Source organism: Ochotona curzoniae, unplaced genomic scaffold (genome assembly GCF_017591425.1).
Source record: "Ochotona curzoniae isolate NIBS_2020 unplaced genomic scaffold, NIBS_Ocur_1.0 contig_4501, whole genome shotgun sequence".
Lineage (NCBI taxonomy): Eukaryota > Metazoa > Chordata > Mammalia > Lagomorpha > Ochotonidae > Ochotona > Ochotona curzoniae.
The window spans coordinates 16825815-16843682 of record NW_024466307.1 but is presented as its reverse complement, the minus strand read 5'-3'; the positions used below and the strand labels follow the sequence as shown (position 1 = coordinate 16843682).

Genomic DNA, 17868 nt, shown 5'->3' with positions numbered 1-17868 from the left:
TGGCTTCTGCTGAGGGCCTTCTAGCTGCGTTAGGACATCTCTGCCAGACAGAGTCACAATCCTTGTTTGGTCTGTCCCTTCTTGTCAATCCCCAAGGCCATCACATAACAACATCCTCATGAATTCATCTCCCACATGTTCCACTCCCATGTGTTGGATTAAATTTCCAACATGTGAACAAGACACGTTCAGATCATATCACTTTTTATAGAAATAACCAAACTCCTTATAATTCTAGATAAAGCAACAGATGGAAAGAGAACATCTCAACAAGAAGGTATCTTATGCGAGCAGTTTAAAATTTACTTGAAAGGTTTCCTAACTTTGCTATTTTCCCTCCATCTCTTTATTAGTGGTTCACAGTGTTGGTGTAGTTCCTCTCCATCTGCAGGGAGAGATCATTGCCCAGGATGCCTCCCAATTCTCAGCTACTACAGGTTATTTGATCATTTCCGTTTTTCCCTTTGAAAGCGCTCATTTTTAATTTCTCCAATTACTAATGACAGCCTCTCTGTGCCTGTCACATATCTTTTTTTTTTTTTTATGCTGAATTAAAGGAAAAATGATGGCAGAACAGCTAAAGGGAGGCGGTCTGTTCCTCTCTGGAAACCTTACTGTAGCAAGGTAACTACATTGCTACAGTGCATTGACTAAGGTTTTTGTTCTTGTATTTAACAGGAAGACAAAGATTTCTATCTTGTGTGGTCATTGTTTTCTGTGTGTATAAAATCACCATCATTTTGATTTCACAGAGTATCAGTTGTTTTAGTGTTTTTTGAAAGAGACTACCTACGGTCCAAATTTATTTAAAAAAAATTCTTAGGGAAGACATGTGACTGTTCTTCTGGTAGAATACTAGATTGGTTATCATTATAGATGCAAATGCAAATTGGTATGCCATTTACTCTTGTATCACTAAATTTTTTTTTATGAAAATAATTTCTAAACTTCAGCCTTTACCTCTGTTGAGATGATCTCAGGAAACAGGAGAAAACTAGAAGTAATAATAGAACCATAATTACTACATCCAGGTGATAATTAGCACGTATAAGTATAATAAACACTAACATTTTTGTTCCTAATTAGTGTTCTAAATCCCTTTAGTAGTATAGACTTAAGTTTTGATGAAAAGGTGTCTCCGTGCCCTGAGATCGTAAGAGAGTTCATAGTAGTGATCAGTCAGTGAAGAGAAGATCTCCCCTCCTGCTTTTTTTCTAATAGAATGTTTTATTAAGATTTCCTTCAAAGGTGTGGGTTCTAATTTTTGAAACCAATAATGCCCACGTAAGTTATCTTTTCATAGAAATGTTCGTCTCACCCCAATTTTAAATCATTTATAGTCATCCTATTAATGAGGACTCTTGGGGGTTTTAATTTATGCTTTTGGTAGCTGAATTGTTGAGCTGCTTGCAGATCTTTCACAAATCATTCTTATAGCAAAATATGGTTACCGACAGTCATGGATTTATTTATAATAGAATTCAGAACTTCCAGTGGCGAATAGTCAAGGAAACACATTTATTATTTAAGATTCATTAGATGCTCAAGGAGCCTTTTAATGTAACCAGGAAGTAATAATTTACTGGTGTCAGAAATGACTTGAACCTAGGAATTTGTGTCAGAATAGACATAAAACAAGAGTAGATTTAACCCTGCAAAATTGTTACTATTTCTCTATGAAATATGTTTCTTATTTCCATAGAGGATTGCATATGGGTTTATGTGGATACTATGTCTCTTGAGTTTTTTAATGTTTTTCTAAAATGTGAAGATCTTGAAAAATCCAGAGTAAGGAAAAAGACTCCTTACCGTATCTTCATTTTTGAGAAACAAAATCTAAATGAGAAGGATTTGAAAATGAGGAGCAGAATGTCAGAGTTGATCTTTCAGGGTATGTCACCCAATGCTTCAAGGAACTGTCCTAATTTCCACATCCCTGGCTGATGTGGTTGCCCCATCAGTGAGCCCACAGATCTTACTATGTACATAGAGCACAACCGACGGCCTATGTGAAGTTAAAAATGAAGTGGAATATTAGAGCAGACCAGAACATTCACCAGCTAGGCAGTTAGTAAATGTGCCTCTAATAGAGAAATAGAAAATAATTGATTTGGAGAATTTTCAGCATGTAGGAATTGACAATGAGTTTGTTCTGGGTTTTACATTTTATTAGATGTGTTAAGATCTTGAATAGGATTCTTTTCTCCCTTCTTTCATTTTAATTGAATATGCCTATAGTAACAATACCTTCCCCAACATTGCTTCCACAGGCCTAATAATTCATTACAGTTTGAGAGGCATTTCCCGATATTATATAACTGTATCTACATCTATCTGTCCTATTACTTTCCACTCCCACTCAGAGTTTCTTGATGACTAAGATAAATGGTTTTCTGCTAGTTTGGGGGTTTGCAATTTTTAGTTTAGATTGTAGAGTTCATATAAGAGAGAGATTTTTATTCTTGTTTCCTTATCTGTGTCTCAGTTTTGACTTCACACATACTTTTTAGGTTTTTCTTTTCCCTTCCTTAACAAAAACTTATAAGTAAATTGTATTAATTATGTTCAGGACTCTGTAAAAGTATGACAAAGTCTCAAAAGGAAAATGAAAGTTCATATATAAGTATCCTCATAAAATTACTTCTCCTATTAAAATATTATGCTGTATTTAATCTGAAAAATAAAATCATTTGTATAGACTTATAAGAACTTCTATTTTTCACATATTTCTGGCCATTTAAATTAAACCGTTAAGTAAATATGGCTAAAAGAGATTAGTAACTTAGATATAATGCTCTTAAGTATTTTCTTGAAAAGCCCTACCTTCCTATTTTAGTATCCCAGCCAGTAATTATTTTCACTTTTGTTTTAAGAAAATCATTGTTCTGTTCTGACTTGAATAGATTTTAGCAATCAATCTTGATAATGAATTACTGCTTTAAGGATCACTATTAGATACACTGAGGAGTTATGCAACTACCATGACATATTTTTACTCAGTAATTTTCATCTCAGTAGAGACATATTTAAATAAGTAATGTTATTCAAAACTATTCCTGAAGTCTTTTGACTCCTTTTCACTGTATAGAAAATATTAACGTTAAAACTGCAAAGTGATTGAAGCTAAATGGGAGCCTCCTTTGATTATAAAGGAAAATGATATTCAATTAGACAGTTTCATGCCTATGAGACCTTGCGGCAGAGTGGTAGGTTGTCTATTTTAAGAGCAGAAAGCAGACTGCAAATGGATTCCTTAGAAATATGTGTATGCAACCCTGCTTGAAGATGCATTCCCATAATTTACAACTCTGTCATTCTGTGACTGACAACTAGTGAATACATTGCATTGATTTCCTAATACCTGACAGCGTATACGACCCCGGAACAAATTGGTGAAACCTTAGTTCAGGAATAGACGATGCTGAAGAGCCGTTCTCTGGGTTTGCTCTTTCTGAACTAGTGAGCTCCTTCAGAATGCAATATAAGGAGTTTGATAGCCCAAATTCAGATTTTCTGTGAACAAAAATCAGGATTGTTGAGTGAGTTTTTGAGCCTATTTGATGCCGTTCTGTGAAGGTGCTTCTCTCAGTTATAGTTGGTGTCACATCTACTTTAAAAATCCCATCAACTAGAAAGTTCCATTTAAATAGATAAGCAGAGAAATGGATTCCTACCATGAACATGAATATAACAGTTGTGTTTAGTTGGGTTTGTTATCACATTAAAGGTATTTTAATATCCAGATGTTCATGTTGAAATTGTGGTCTGCAGAAATATCCGGAGGTAGCTATAACTCCCTAGTGTTTCCCAGTTGCTTTCTTAGGCTCGTTTGAACAATCTATACCTCATTAAAATTTTAAACTATGTGAATTAAAATTGGGACATGGATCCTCTCATGTTTTTTAACTGTGTTCTGTTGATATGTTGATTTAAAAAAAATTGTTTTATTGGAAAAGCAGATCTTATTTGTAGAGAGAAGGAGAGACTGAAGTATCTTGTCTCTGCTGATTCATTCCCAAAGTGGTCACAACAGCCAAGCCAGGAACCCGGAGCATCTTCTGGGTCTCTCACATGGCTGTAGGCTCCCAAGCTTTGGACCATCCTCTACTGCTTTCCCTGGCCACAAGCAGGGAGCTGGATGGGAAGTGGAGCAACCAAGACACAAAGTGAAGCCCATATGGGGCCGTGGTACTTGTAAAATGAGGATTTCACCATTGAGCTATTGCACATTTATCAGGCAAATCGCCAGAAGCATAGCGTTAAAAGGAATCCCTTCTTGGCTATTTTTTATCAGAAATTTCTGTGTGCCAAAGGGCAAGTTATAATAGGTGACAATAATTATTGTCAATAGATTAACTCTCACTTTTTATCTATTTTGTAGGTTTTTTTTTTCTTATTTTTCACAGCATTTTTTGGCAAAGCTGAGCCAGGCTGGTTGAACAAAGGATTCCCAATAACGTAGCTGATAGTTAATGTTAGAAAAATACAAAAATGAACATAGTAAAACACTGGGCACCATCAGAGATGAAAATCCAATGAAAGTAGAGATTCACAACTAGGTGAATATTCCATTGTCTGGTTAATCAGGGGTTAAGGAGAAATTCTTAATAATTAATTAAGAGAAAAAATAGTATTGTCTCATGAAAACTTGAAACTCTGGTTTGAAAACCCTGGGAGGGCTTATTATTCAACCATTCTTCATTGTTTAGACAGATTTACAAATAGCATTTAGTTTAAATCAATTTTTAATTCATGCTTGCTTTTTATTAGATTTATTTCATTAAAATAAATTGGAGGTAAGGAAAAAGATTCTTTTTCAATGGTATAAACTATGCTTTCTAGTTCATATCATATTGGACACTTTTGAAAGCAGAAACTTTAAAATACAGTAAATAAAGCTATTTTTTTGTTGTTGTTGGAAACGATGGACTGCTACTCAGTTTTCTGCTTCAGAATCTGTGCTCTTTCCTAAATGTTGCTTTCCTTATCATCTTACTAAGTTAGGAACATCTCCCTTTGTGTTAGGAACAACCATGTCAGGAACCTTGCACCCACCCAAGGTCCTGTTAGTTGTCTTGCCTCTAGTCAGCATTTATTATATAATTAAGAGAGTACTGAAGGGCCTTCCAAAAAAGACATCAAAAGCAAAATGGATGCCTCTTACTCCAGCATAAGTTTTCTGCACAGATGTGTCTCACGGTGTATTTTGGATGGGACAATGACTGGAGTTTTATAGGAACCTCAATTTATATTATAGTGAGAATGAAAAGCAATTGGAAAGATCGTTCTTCAGAGACCAAAATGTCTGTTATCTCCTAAATTTGTATTACTTTCATGGAGAAAGTGGCTTTTAAACTTATTGTTCTCTTTCTTCTTGTTGGCAATAGTGAAAACTTAAGTAAGCAGTGCATACACACAGAACCACCAATGGCTTATTACTAAACACAACAAGGAGAAGCAAAGACAGGTTGGAAGTTGTTTCCTCTTGAGCATTCCAGGCAGCTCCAAGCTGTGGGCGACCATATGAATCAACCCATGTGCTGTTTGCAGTTACTCTCTTCAGAGCCCACTTAGAAAATTTTTGACTGTCAGTAATCCTTTATGAATTTTTTTCTTTTATTTGGTTTGTATTGCAGAATGATTTTTTCCCTGAAGAATACAGTAAAGCTAATTACATTAATGTGTGTCTTATAGCTTGAACTGACCCATGTTATATGTTGGTTTTAAAAATTAATGCTGTAAGCTTTGACTAATAGCAAAAATATATAAATTGAAGCTTCTTGTAGGGTCTTAGCTGTCTAGAATGTTAGTGAAATTTAATCTAAATGTGAAAATTGTCTGTTTTGAATTGGATGACAATTTCAATTTTATTACTCTGGTAGACAAATTTAAAAAAAAATACTAAAGTTGTTTAACAAAAGAAACTGAATTTTAAATGAAGAAAGAGAATTGTGTGAACCTAGATAAGATTTTACCTATGAAACTTCCAAAATAGTTTCTAAGCAAATGTGCTTTGGGGCTGATATCTCATTTGACAGGTTTAGCAGAGGGTCCAATTTTTATTCCCACTTGATTTTGAAACGGATCAAATTAAAGGCTAAATTATGCTGTGTATTTTGGGTTAGCCATGAGCTATTAGCAAGACATCCTAGGACTATCTCCAGCCTACAGCTGACCAGAAACCACTTGCCTTTGCACCTCTCCTAACTGCTTTGGCTTGCTCTAGAGGAAATGCTCAGAAACCCCATCCCATCAGAGCAATCTAACAGCAAGGCATTGAGAAATAGCATTTTTACATTTTTAGACTTCTTGGAATTTGGTTGACTCTAGGTCCTTTGGAATTTTAGAATATACAAGTATTGTGTTTCTCTTGGTTACATTTCTCAGGGAACTAGAAGAACTAAGGAAAGATTTTTTTTTCTATTTTTATTTTTAGGGTTTGATTATTTCGATGGTAACTCAACAGCATAAATTCATCTGGCTTTTAAAAGTGATATCTTCCACATGTAAACTGTAATATATTTATGATAACATTAATGGATATTATATATAAGTGCCAACTAAAATATCCATTAACACAATCTGCAAAAGTGGTTATTTTTAATGAAAATTATCTTCTATTTTCAGAGGATTTAATAAAAGTTCATTAGGTTCAAAGATTCCTGTAATTATTCATTTTTACAGATGCAAATTCTTAGTATCTCTCTGGGAAGATCTTATTCCTGTCTGACTTAAATGATATGAATGTCACTCATTTTCTTCGGTTTCGATCATACTTTGCTTTTATTTGTTCTCCTGTATCTTTTGCAAAACTTTCAACTTATTTTTATGTAAATCCAAATCATTGTCCTGTATATTAAAGCAGAAAAAAAACTAATGCTTAAGATGTCTTATTTATGTTGCTTTGCATTTTCTTTCCTTATTTAGATCTACGTGTCATGATTTTAAATGCATTTCTTTATTTAAAAAGTAAAACGTAGGAATTAACAGCTTCTACCATCTAGATGACAAGGAAAAATAGTTAGTGAGGCTTCCCATGTGCAACTCTCTTCCTTGGTAACTAATTAGATAATTTCGGGCACGGTTTAGTTGTACATGGATTTTTATAGTCCTTAGGATATTGCCCTAGTCGTTTTCCTTTCCTGAAAAGGGGATATTTGATTGCAGTTAAATTGTGAAGTTCTAAAGCTATGTTAGCTAAATTTTTTACTATGTCAGCAAGCAGAATATTGTTTGCACTTCTTTGCTTTTTAAATGCTGCTCAGGGAGCTGCGTAAGTTATAATTGATGCACAGAAGAGATTTCGAATTTTATATGCCTATAAATTGGCACTGCTACACAGACTAGAAAGATGAGATTGGAGGAGTTATTTTCCCGTGAGAATGATACAAATTACTGTCAAACTGTTTATGCTTGCTGTAAAAATATTTTCGATGTACAGGTATTTGCTTACTAGCTGGGCAGTACTCTTATTAAAATAGAATATCATTTTGAGCCAAAGTGAAATGTTTTCAGTACTATTGCATATTGTTAGGGTAGGCTATTTTAGTCATTCTGAGGCTTAAATACCTTAATTATGTTTGTTCTTTAAAATTCAGATAAATTTGCAGAAGTTTGGAGATTTAGAATTTTAACAAACTGTTATTCAATCCAGCTCTGTTATGTTACATATGAAGAAACTGAGGGTGAAAGAAGTTAAAGTTATTCCAAAGTCAAGGACCTAGAAATTTGCACAAGTCAAATTAAAGCTGACCTGTACTGCATTGTTTGAGGTTCTTTTCTGAGACAATTTGTGGACCACACCTTATGAAATTGCTGTGCTTCATATACACTCATTTCAAAAACATAAATGCATTTTCTTCTTATCAGCTTACACTTAAAAACCTCCAAATGACTTTAAGTATGCGGAATTTAAGACTAAACTTGGAGGACTTATTGGTGATGTTCAACCTTTATAAACCTAATGCAGAAGAAGCACAAATAAATAACATTTATTTGTCTGACTTTGTTAAGCTGGTTTAGTCACGTCAGTATTAGGAACAAGAATTAGGAGAAGATTCTTTGCCCGGAATAAATTGTCAGTCACTGTCGCAGTCTTACTGTATTCTTTAACATAGTTTCAAAAAGAAAACTGATTAGTGGGTGCCATGCAGTCGGGCCCCAGGAGAATAACTCTCCCAGCTGGAGGTTCTGCAGGAATTCCAGTTCTTTGTTTTCTTATCAGCATCATCAACTGCTGCGTTCTGTGTATGAAGATGCTGATTCTGATTGACCATGTAGGAATATAAGTTCTTATTTTATTTCCCCTTTACCTTTATTATATATTTTGAGTAATTAAAAAGAAAAAAATCCCCAATGGTATCTAGAAGAGAAGCAGGAATCAGGTGCATAAGCTAATGAAAGGTGACAATGAGACGACAATTGGAGTTGTGCTGAAATAGGATGAAATGAGGGTTCGCCTTCACTCAAACTCTACTGTTTTTTGAGAGCTCCCTGTCTAGGAAGAAAGGAAAAAAGAATTGGTGACATCTCTGGTAACAATTCAATGACATAAAAAACTCCAGAAAATAGTTTGTTTACATTAACTTAGCAAATGGAAATGTAAACATAGAAGCTGAAATATGTCCCAGTGCCCACGGTGATGATGTTTATTTTGGCATTTATCTTTAGGAATTGCCTTATATCCAGGATTGTTGATCCGCCTATAGGCTGCTTCAGTTATTTTAAGGGTTGACTAACATTACTTTTTGGAGCTTTGCCTGTGCTGGGGGAAAAGAAAAAGGCGAGGAGAAGGAAATTAGCAGGCTAATGCTGTTTTCCCAGGAGGACACTGTTTGAAAAATAGAGATGTTTGAGAAACTCCCAGGCAGTCATGACTTTACTGCAAAACTTTCTGCCAAAATTGTGTGGTGGCAGTTAAAAAAGAAAAAATTTTAAAAAGACAAGAAAAGTAAAAAAAAAAAAAAATGGTCACCCAAGAAATACACACAACAACAGACACCACCACCACCACAAATAAAAATCCTTTTTCTAAAAGATTCAGTGTGATATATTTTACATGCAACCAAAGAACAGAGTGGCGATCTTAAAGGTGCTCAACAGTTACGCTCGCAGCCCCTCAGCTCAGCCTTTGACACGTAGGTAGGTCAGGTGCTGGCTGTGTCCAGCGCAGATGCTCTGATGGCCCATGTGCTAGCCTAATTGTACTGCCAGGAATCGGAGGTGGCCCGGAGAAACAAGCTTGTTGCTTTCTTGTGTGTATGCTTTTGTGAAGTCTTTCTCTCAGCGAGAGCGTGCCACAGAAGGCATCAGAGGCAGTGCTGCCTGGGCTGTTCCTCGTGGGTGTTTTTTGCAAAGCCTTTTGCAGATACATAATGCAGAAGACATTGCAAGGCCCCTTTCGTGGGCCTCACGGACTCTGTGGATGTGTTACTCAGAGATCCTGTTTTCCTGTGACTACACATTTGGCATTAGTTTAAAATGTTGATCGTCTCATTTCAGTCATTTCTCCTTCTTTTCTGCTGTTGGCAGGAGTGGCCCATTTCCAGAAATATATTAGGTCCACATTATGGGGAATTCTCAAGTGTATGTATATTTACATTTCCTAACAAGGTATTTAATCTAGATATTTTCACAATAAATTAAAATCTACTTCTCTGTGAACTGTAGAGTATAGTGGTTAAGACATGAACTCAGGAGCCAGACTGAATTTGAATCCTGGATTGGTTACATGTTAGCTTTGTGACCTTTTAGCAAGATATTTCGCCTTTTTGTACCTCAGTTTCATCATGTTTTAAATGGAGGAAGTAATGGTATTTACTTCATAGAATTTGTGCATGTGTGCATGTGCACATTTGTATATCTCTGCATATAGTATTTAATATTTTATAAACTGTATAAAAAGTATTTCCATTATGTTGTACAAGTATAAAAGGCTGAGTACTTATAGCATCTAAGAAGTCCTTTAAAGGTTTGCTATAGTATTTTTACAAAGCTAGTATGCTTTCTGATTGATAAGAATATATGACTTAAGAAAAGTTTCCTTGTTTTTAAAAGTATTTTTAGTATTAATTTGATTCTGTGCCTCTTCCAGTGAGACATTAGAATATCAGTCATCCAAGGCAATGTGGAATTTTTGAAAAGTACTAGTTTGTAACAGCTTTCAAAAGATAAAGGAAACATTTAAATTATAAGTACAATTTTGTATCAGTTACATTTTTGTAGCATTTTCCTTTCCTGTAATGAATAATCAGAATAGGCCTGGGTGGTTCTGGTTACCTAAAGAATACGTAAAGTTCCTTTGTTGTTTTCTATTTTTGTCAGTCCCTTCTGTGAGGGAGAGACTAAGCCTGTGGGTATCTGCTTCTCATAATTATATTTATTTCATCAACAAAAGACATTAAAGACAATGTAGATAAGTCTTCATTTTGAAATTATTCAGCAGTGAAGGGCTGAGTTTTAAACTTAAATATTTTTTGTGTGTGCTTTTGCGTTCTGCTTCTGTTGTATTTATTTCTGCTTGTGTGCTTTTAAAAAAAATAGGCTAGGCTAGGATCATCCATTCTTCATGCCTTCAATCACTTAGTGTTCTAGTGTGGTCATGCTGTCGGCCACTATTCTATTCTAGGCACCACAGACATGCAGATGTACCAGCGAAACTTTTAGATCAGATAACAGGCTTGCCTTTGTTGTTGTTGTTGTTGTTTTTGTTGTGGTTGATTGCTGCTGTGATGTAGGAGCTTCAGGGTTGCAGTTGTTATTAACATCCAAGTAAACGTTCATCCCATGAAACCATTCATTGTCTGTAGTAATGCACGAAAAATGGCTTCCAATTCTCTTCTGTAAATTTCCTTGGTTGTTAAATGCAGTTGTCTAAAACATCATCCCTTACAAAGGTGAGCTTGAACACAATAAAATTGTTTATAGAGTTTCCATCTTGCTTTTAGTCTCCCTGTTCTTCAAATTTATATAATAGTGCCTTGGCATCTGGTTAATACCAGATCTATTTTGGTTATGGATCAGCCCCTTAGTTAGCAAAAAGGAAAGGGACCTAGGAAATAGGGGGATTTTGTGCCCAGTCTCACCAAGGAAGTTTGTGTTTGCCTTAAGGCATCAAGTTGCTATTCTTAAGTCAGTTCTTTTCACTAGCCCCTAGTTTTAGCATGAAAATCACAAGTGAATGTTAATTGCAAAGTCAACACCAGCAGCACAACTTCAGCGAATGGGAGCAGTACAGCCACTTAGTGCTAAAGGCGCCATGTGCAGTGAGGCAAATGTGCAGGCTGTGCTCGGAGGCCAAAGGGAGGCTGTCAGAAAGCACGGTATGTGGGCCATCTTCTTGACTTGCTGAAACGGTCTGCCATAGCTATCAAGTCACAGGTTAAACTTTTATTTCATGCAGATATTTCTTAAAAATGAAATGATTAGAAGGTATAATATAATGTAGGGAAAGTTAAACGAATTTCAAAATGAGTAAACAACACTGGCCTGTAATCTTATTACACAGAACCTTCTTCAAAAATGTCTAATTCAAGTAAAAACTTAGTGTCGAGCCAAGTCCTCCTTATTAGAGTATTAGATTATTCCTGCTTAATTATCTGACAAAAGTTACGAATGCTACAGTCTCGTGGATCCTTCAGTTCTATATCCCAGAACTTCACTGAGCTTTGGAGAGAAGAAAATATCCTCTTTCCAAAGTTGAGGAGCCTGGTTTTCTTGGTGTTAACAATGGCCCTATTATGCTGCTTCCAACTGAGCAAAGCTGGGAAGAACTTCACAGCTGGCTGGGCACCTGACATGCCCAAGGCAGGTACTCTGACCTGATCATATAGCCTTGGTTCCTCCTGGGGAGAATAGTGGTTTCCATTCCCCGAAGTGCCTAATTTATTCCAGGCTATGAATAGAATGAGCTTGTTGATTGGAGACTGGAAGCATTCCCCTTGCACAACCTCAGGACATGATTATCCACACCAGGGTCAGGCGGGACTTCCCATCTGACCCTGCGCAGTCCTCACCCAGGGCACTTAGCAAGAGTGATGAGAGACTGTTGGAATGTCACATTATCTTGATTTTAGTTGTATTACTAATAAGGTACTGACATACTCTTTTGCTTTCATCTAAATCTGAGTTTCTAGAAACTTCATTACAAAAAGTCTGTCAATGCCATGATTTGTTAGATGAAAGATATAAATATATGAATCAGGAAAGCTATAGTACTAGAATAATTCCTTTGAAAACACATGTTTTCTGAGTTCGTAACTTATGCAGAGCACTGCACTAGGTTCTCATAGTGACACGGAAATAAAGCAGGAAATAACAGCCTTGTTCCTGAGGCAAGAAAAGCCTAGAGATATGGAGAAATTAGGAAGCCGATGGAATAAATGCATAAATAAATTTTTTAAAAGAGTTATAATTTTTATTGGAAATCAGATATATAGAGAGGGGGATCTTCCACCTGATGGTTCACTCCACAAGAGGCTACAATGGCTGGAGGTGAGCCAATCCTAAACCAGGAACCAGGAGCTTATTCCAGGTCTCCTGCACAAGTGCAGGGTCCCAAGGCTTTGGGCCGTCCTTAACTGCTTTCCCAAGACACAAGCGGGGTGCTGGATGGGAAGTGAGGCTGCCGGAATTAGAACCAGTGCCCAGATGGGATTCCAGCACATTCAAGGTGATGACTTTAGCCACTAAGCTATTGCGCTGGGCTCTACATAAATAAAATTTAAGAACATACGTACGTAAGTTTTATTTAAACACAAAGGACATATCACAGAGAGTGCGTGATTGTGTTCTCCTGGAACCCTGGAGAGTTCTTGAGAGAAGGTTGTTACTTAATGTGAGGCCTGACTCTTCCCCACTCTGTGTTTTCCTGTCTTGCCATATGATTTCTCCTTTACATATATGTTCCCATCGTGATGCTGTCTGCCATGTGATATGGTCACAGGAACCCTTGCCATGGGCCAAAATGATGAGTCTGCTTGACTCTGGGCTTTTTTGCCTCCAAAACTGCAAGCTAGATAAACGTCATTACTTCTTATGTCTCCAACAATCAGATGCTCTGTTGTAGCAATGCCAAATGGATTAATCCAACTATTATGTAAAGCAAATAGTTGCAGTAAGTGGAACTGAGTGCCATTTACATACATGTGAATAAAGTGCAAGGAAGTAACCCAGAAAGAAAGGGAAGTATGTAAAGGTCAGGGCGGCCCCCAGAGCAGGTGAGGGGGCTTTTATATCTCAATGGGGACTTAATGAAGAAGTCCTAGGACTTTTGGGAGGAAAAAAAAGAGATGAGTAAGGATTTTGCAAACAGGGGAAACTGCACACCCAAAGATACATCTAAAAGTATAAGAAGTTGCATATGGGAATTGTACAGCGTGGATGTGGAGATCATACAGAAAAGACTAAAGGGACAAGTGCAAGCAAGTGGAGCAGGAGGAACCATGGGAATCAAACCAAAAGTTTAGGAATTATGTGTACACAACGTGAAACTCTGAATAATTTGTACTAAAAAAACCAACAAAAACACCGACATTCATGAATTGGAAATAAAAATCAGAGGCAGGGTGACCTGCTGGAGCTGATGCAGTCATGGTCCAGGAGGGGGAAAGATGATAATCTGCCTGCCAGCAATGAAGCTTACAATCGCAAGGGAAGATTGGATTTGAGAATTTAAAGATGTATTACAGTAGGTCTTGATGAAGTGAAAACGAAGGAGAGGGGTCTAGAATTTGCTCCAGTTTTTGACTTGAGCATCTAAGTACAAATCGTGTGGTTCCAAAATTGTGGAAGGTTGAAGTACATGCATTTTGGGTAGTGAAGGATACACTTTGTGTTGAACATCTGGACTGTAGGTCATCAGGAAAGGAGATTACAACCGAAGATACAAGTCAAGGCTGGAGCTTCAATGCGAGAAATCATGGAGAAATTAGATAGATACATACATACATACATATATACATACATAGCTTGATTGATTTAAGAAGAGAAGGGGCTCAAGTTTTCTGTGTAGGACACCACAGTTTTCTACCTGGTAATACAGTAACATTGCCTAAGGCAGAAATAGTTCCTTTCTTCATGGAGGCCTGCCTCCCTGCTGTTGTTTGGTACCATCAAATAACCAAAACATTTCTCTCCTCTCCCTACTTTTTCATTGACCCCCTGCAGTGTTCATAGCACTCTGACCAGTAAGAATCCTTCAAGTTTTCCCCAATGTCTAACACAGTATTTCCTACTACCTGTCTTATATAGGAATTCTCAAACTGTTTGTAACATGTTCCACAATTCTGCAAGATATTGATGTCTGTGACTTGAAATCCTATGTTCAAAAGAGAAAGATGAACATCTTAAGGAAAGATTTATTTGTTTTTATTTGAAAGATAGGTTTACAAAGAGAAGGAGAGAGAGATCTTCCATCTGCTGCTTCACTCCCCAAATGGCTGCAATGGCCAGAGCTGAGCCCATCCAAAGCCAAGAGCCAGAAGTTTATTCTGGGTCTTCCATATAGGAATAGGGTCCAAAGACTTGGGGAATCCTCCACTGCTTTTCCAAGTCATAAGCAGTGAGCTGGAAGGGAAGTGGAGAAGCCCGGACATGAATTAGCCCTCATATAGGATGCCAGTGACACAAATGGAGGATTAACTTGCTATATAACTATACTGGCACCTGAAGAATATATTTTTTTAAAGATTTATTTATTTTTATTGGAAAAGCAGATTTACGGCTAGAAAGAGAGACTGAGAGAAAGATCTTCCATCTGTTAGTTCACTCCCAAGTAGCTGCAATTGCTGGAGTTGAACTGATCCAAAGCCAAGGAGACAGAAGCCAGAAGCTTCTTCCGGGTCTCCCTTGTGGGTGCAGGATCCCAAGGCTTTGGGCCATCCCCTGCTGCTTTCCCAGGTCACAAGCAGGGAGATGGATGGGAAGTGGAGCAGCCGGGACATGAACTGGCACCCACAGGGGATGCTGACACTTGTAAGGCGAGGATTTAGCCACTGAATAATTGTCCTTGGCCCCTGAATATTTCCTTATTGTAGACTTTCCTGAAATCTTCGAAAATGTACTGTGGGTACTGTGGGGATTTCCACAAGATCATGTCATAGTAGCTCCTTCTTGAACCATTGCAAATGACTACTTTTGCTATTAAGGTTTATTTAATATATCAGAATTTCTTAAAAGATTCTCATTTTTTTTTTGGAGAGTTTAATGTCATCCTCATAGATCCAGATAGGTTTTTAATCATGGGAGGTTTCCCTCTATGAAAGGAATCCTCATAATGTGTGTGTTTAATAATCATTTTTAAAGTTTCACATCATAAAGGTGAGTTTGTATAAGCCTTAGGCTTCAAACTGCAAATGTTATCATTTTATTCTTAGATCTAGTAATTAAGGCTAATGTTTTAAAATACTGATTTATTTCTAAATTAGTGACAAATTAGCTTATACATCTTGCAGACTTCAATTTCCCTAAACATTTCACACGATTTTCTGACTTGATCAGTTGAATGTCTGTAGATCTTTCAACTAGAATCTCTGATATGCTTAAATTTTTTCAAGTACTTTACGTCTCTAACAAGGCACCTTATGAAGATACCAGAAATCTTCCTGGGCACTAAACTACCACTTATATACCCGAAGGCCTAAAAAACCCATCCATCAGTCAGGGTTCAAATGCATGAATAAAATATCCTTAGGTGTTTTTAATTAAAAAAAAAAATCTATGGTTACTATTAATCTATTTCTTTTAGATATTTTAAAGAAAACTCATCGACGTAAAATGTCCAGTTTCATGTGTGAAATTCTCTTAAATGTTTGAAATACCTCAAGTACGGAACAAAATATCCCCAGCCCTAACAGAGTGTGAGCAACACTGCTTTGATCCACTTCATTATGTTTGTATATATTCCTTCCCTCAGGGTTTCTGAGATGACAAAGGGGAGAAGGTTGCCTTTTCAACCTTGCTGAGGCTGAGGATTCAGGACCACATGTTCCTGCTTGGGGTGAATCGATCTGAGCTGACTTCAGAGTGCAGATTTTTTTTTCCCCCGTGACCATAAATTTTCTCGAACATTCTGTCATGCATCCGTCATTCCTATCATCGTTTATCGGAATTTGATCCACTGATTTATAACAGTCCCGTCATGGTATCTTGCACCCTTTTAATGGTTGTAGATAATCTCTTAGTTTCTTTACTTCATTCTGCCCTGAGTCAGTATTTTGTTTTCCTGTTTTTTTGGGCAGCCCACTACTTTGTGGTAATGCTACTAATTTAAGGAAGAGTTCTTGTTATTATCTTTCTTGCCTTAACCTTAGGATTTCTCTTGTTTCCTTCTAAGGAGACTTTGCTCACTGTGTCCTATTGCTTTTAGTATTTCTGTTACGCCTTTTCATCTTTATTCAAGTCATGACTCAGTTAGTAAAATTGCACACTTAAAAACAAGCAAAAACAGTCATGGAGATTTGTCACCATGTTATATGGGTTAATTTCCATGTGATTTGGAAGAGCTCATTTTCACTTCTTTGAGCCTTAACTGCCTCAGCTTTTAAGCTCTGACCTCTCTGTTTCTTTGGCCTCTCTGATGGCCGCGGGCCAGATGGGAGGGTCTCCTGAGGCCTTCTCTCTCACCTCTGACAGCTGTAATTTTTACTCCTTGTCCCCCTCCTCAGTTGATCTTTACCGACATGGGCTGTGTTTGTAGATCCGCTGGTGAAACTGCTCCGGAAAAATAACTCTTGGAACTTCTAAAATGCCTGCAAAATTTGAGCACTGGAAGGTTTGTTTTCTTTTTATCCCTTCCCCCCTGCCCCTCTCAGAGAAGCAAGCGGGGAAGGAGGACAGACTGTGTCTCTGTGCTCTTGCCCTTTCGGCGATGGCTGAGACTGGACATGGACTCGGCGGTGGCTGAGGCTGGACATGGACTCGGCGGTGGCTGAGGCTGGACATGGGCTCTTGGATTGGCTCCCCCCAAGGCCTGTGTTCTCAGGTGGCCCTGGCTCCTGCTTCAGCGAACTGACCCAGAGGGCTTTGCACAGACACAAGTCTGAAGGAGGCGAAGGATTCCACATGTTAAAGATGAATGTTTATGTTCATAATAGTACCGATTATTTTGAAGATAGCTTTTTAATTTACTACATACATGTGTTGGGTCTCAATTCCAACATATTTTGAAGTTCTTCATTTTAGAGGTTAACTTAGGTTTAAAAATTAGTGAGAAAAGCTGATAGTTTTTTTTTTTGCTTTGCCCTGGTACAAAGTTTCCAATTTTATTATGGATGCTACAAAGAGAAAAATGTTTTTTGATTTCATAACTTGATTACTCAATGTCCTAATAGGTGACTGCTCTGGACATGTATACATCACATCATATATTTCCTAAAAATTATTCTTTGTCTTCTTTACAATATATCTTTTGCTTGCTCAGCAGTCAGATGATTGATAAAGTCATTTGAAACAATTGCATTGGGACTGTGTTCTTGTAAACACTTAAAAGAACGCGCACCATGTTGAAATGCTATGTCCTTTACACTACATTTCTGTGTAGGATTAGAGGTAGTCTGTTAATATTCCAGATAAGAAAAGAAATCTGCAACATGTTTGTCATTTACCTTGGTTCTCTGGACTTAGGACATGAAATTCTATGCAGCAGCTTGAGAGCAATATTAAAAAATGATGTAGCATCAAAGTCAATGATAAACAGGTTCACCCTAAGAATGTCAATGCGGTGAGTGGATGCAGCAGTATGATTAGCATTCAGTGGCCCATCTCTAATTCCCTTTTCAAGCACTGAGAAGCCAACCAGGCTTGAAACATTTTGCAGTGTGCCAAGCATTTGTGTGCTCCATTCAGGAGCAGGGTAAATGTTGCCCACTT

At 37.2% G+C, this 17868-nt stretch overlaps 1 protein-coding gene across 1 annotated transcript in view; it reads left to right on the top strand.

Moving 5' to 3' along the window:
- Positions 1 to 17868, top strand: part of FBXL17 (F-box and leucine rich repeat protein 17) — a 409923-nt gene that overhangs the window by 180568 nt on the left and 211487 nt on the right. The gene's annotated exons all lie outside the window — the stretch shown is intronic.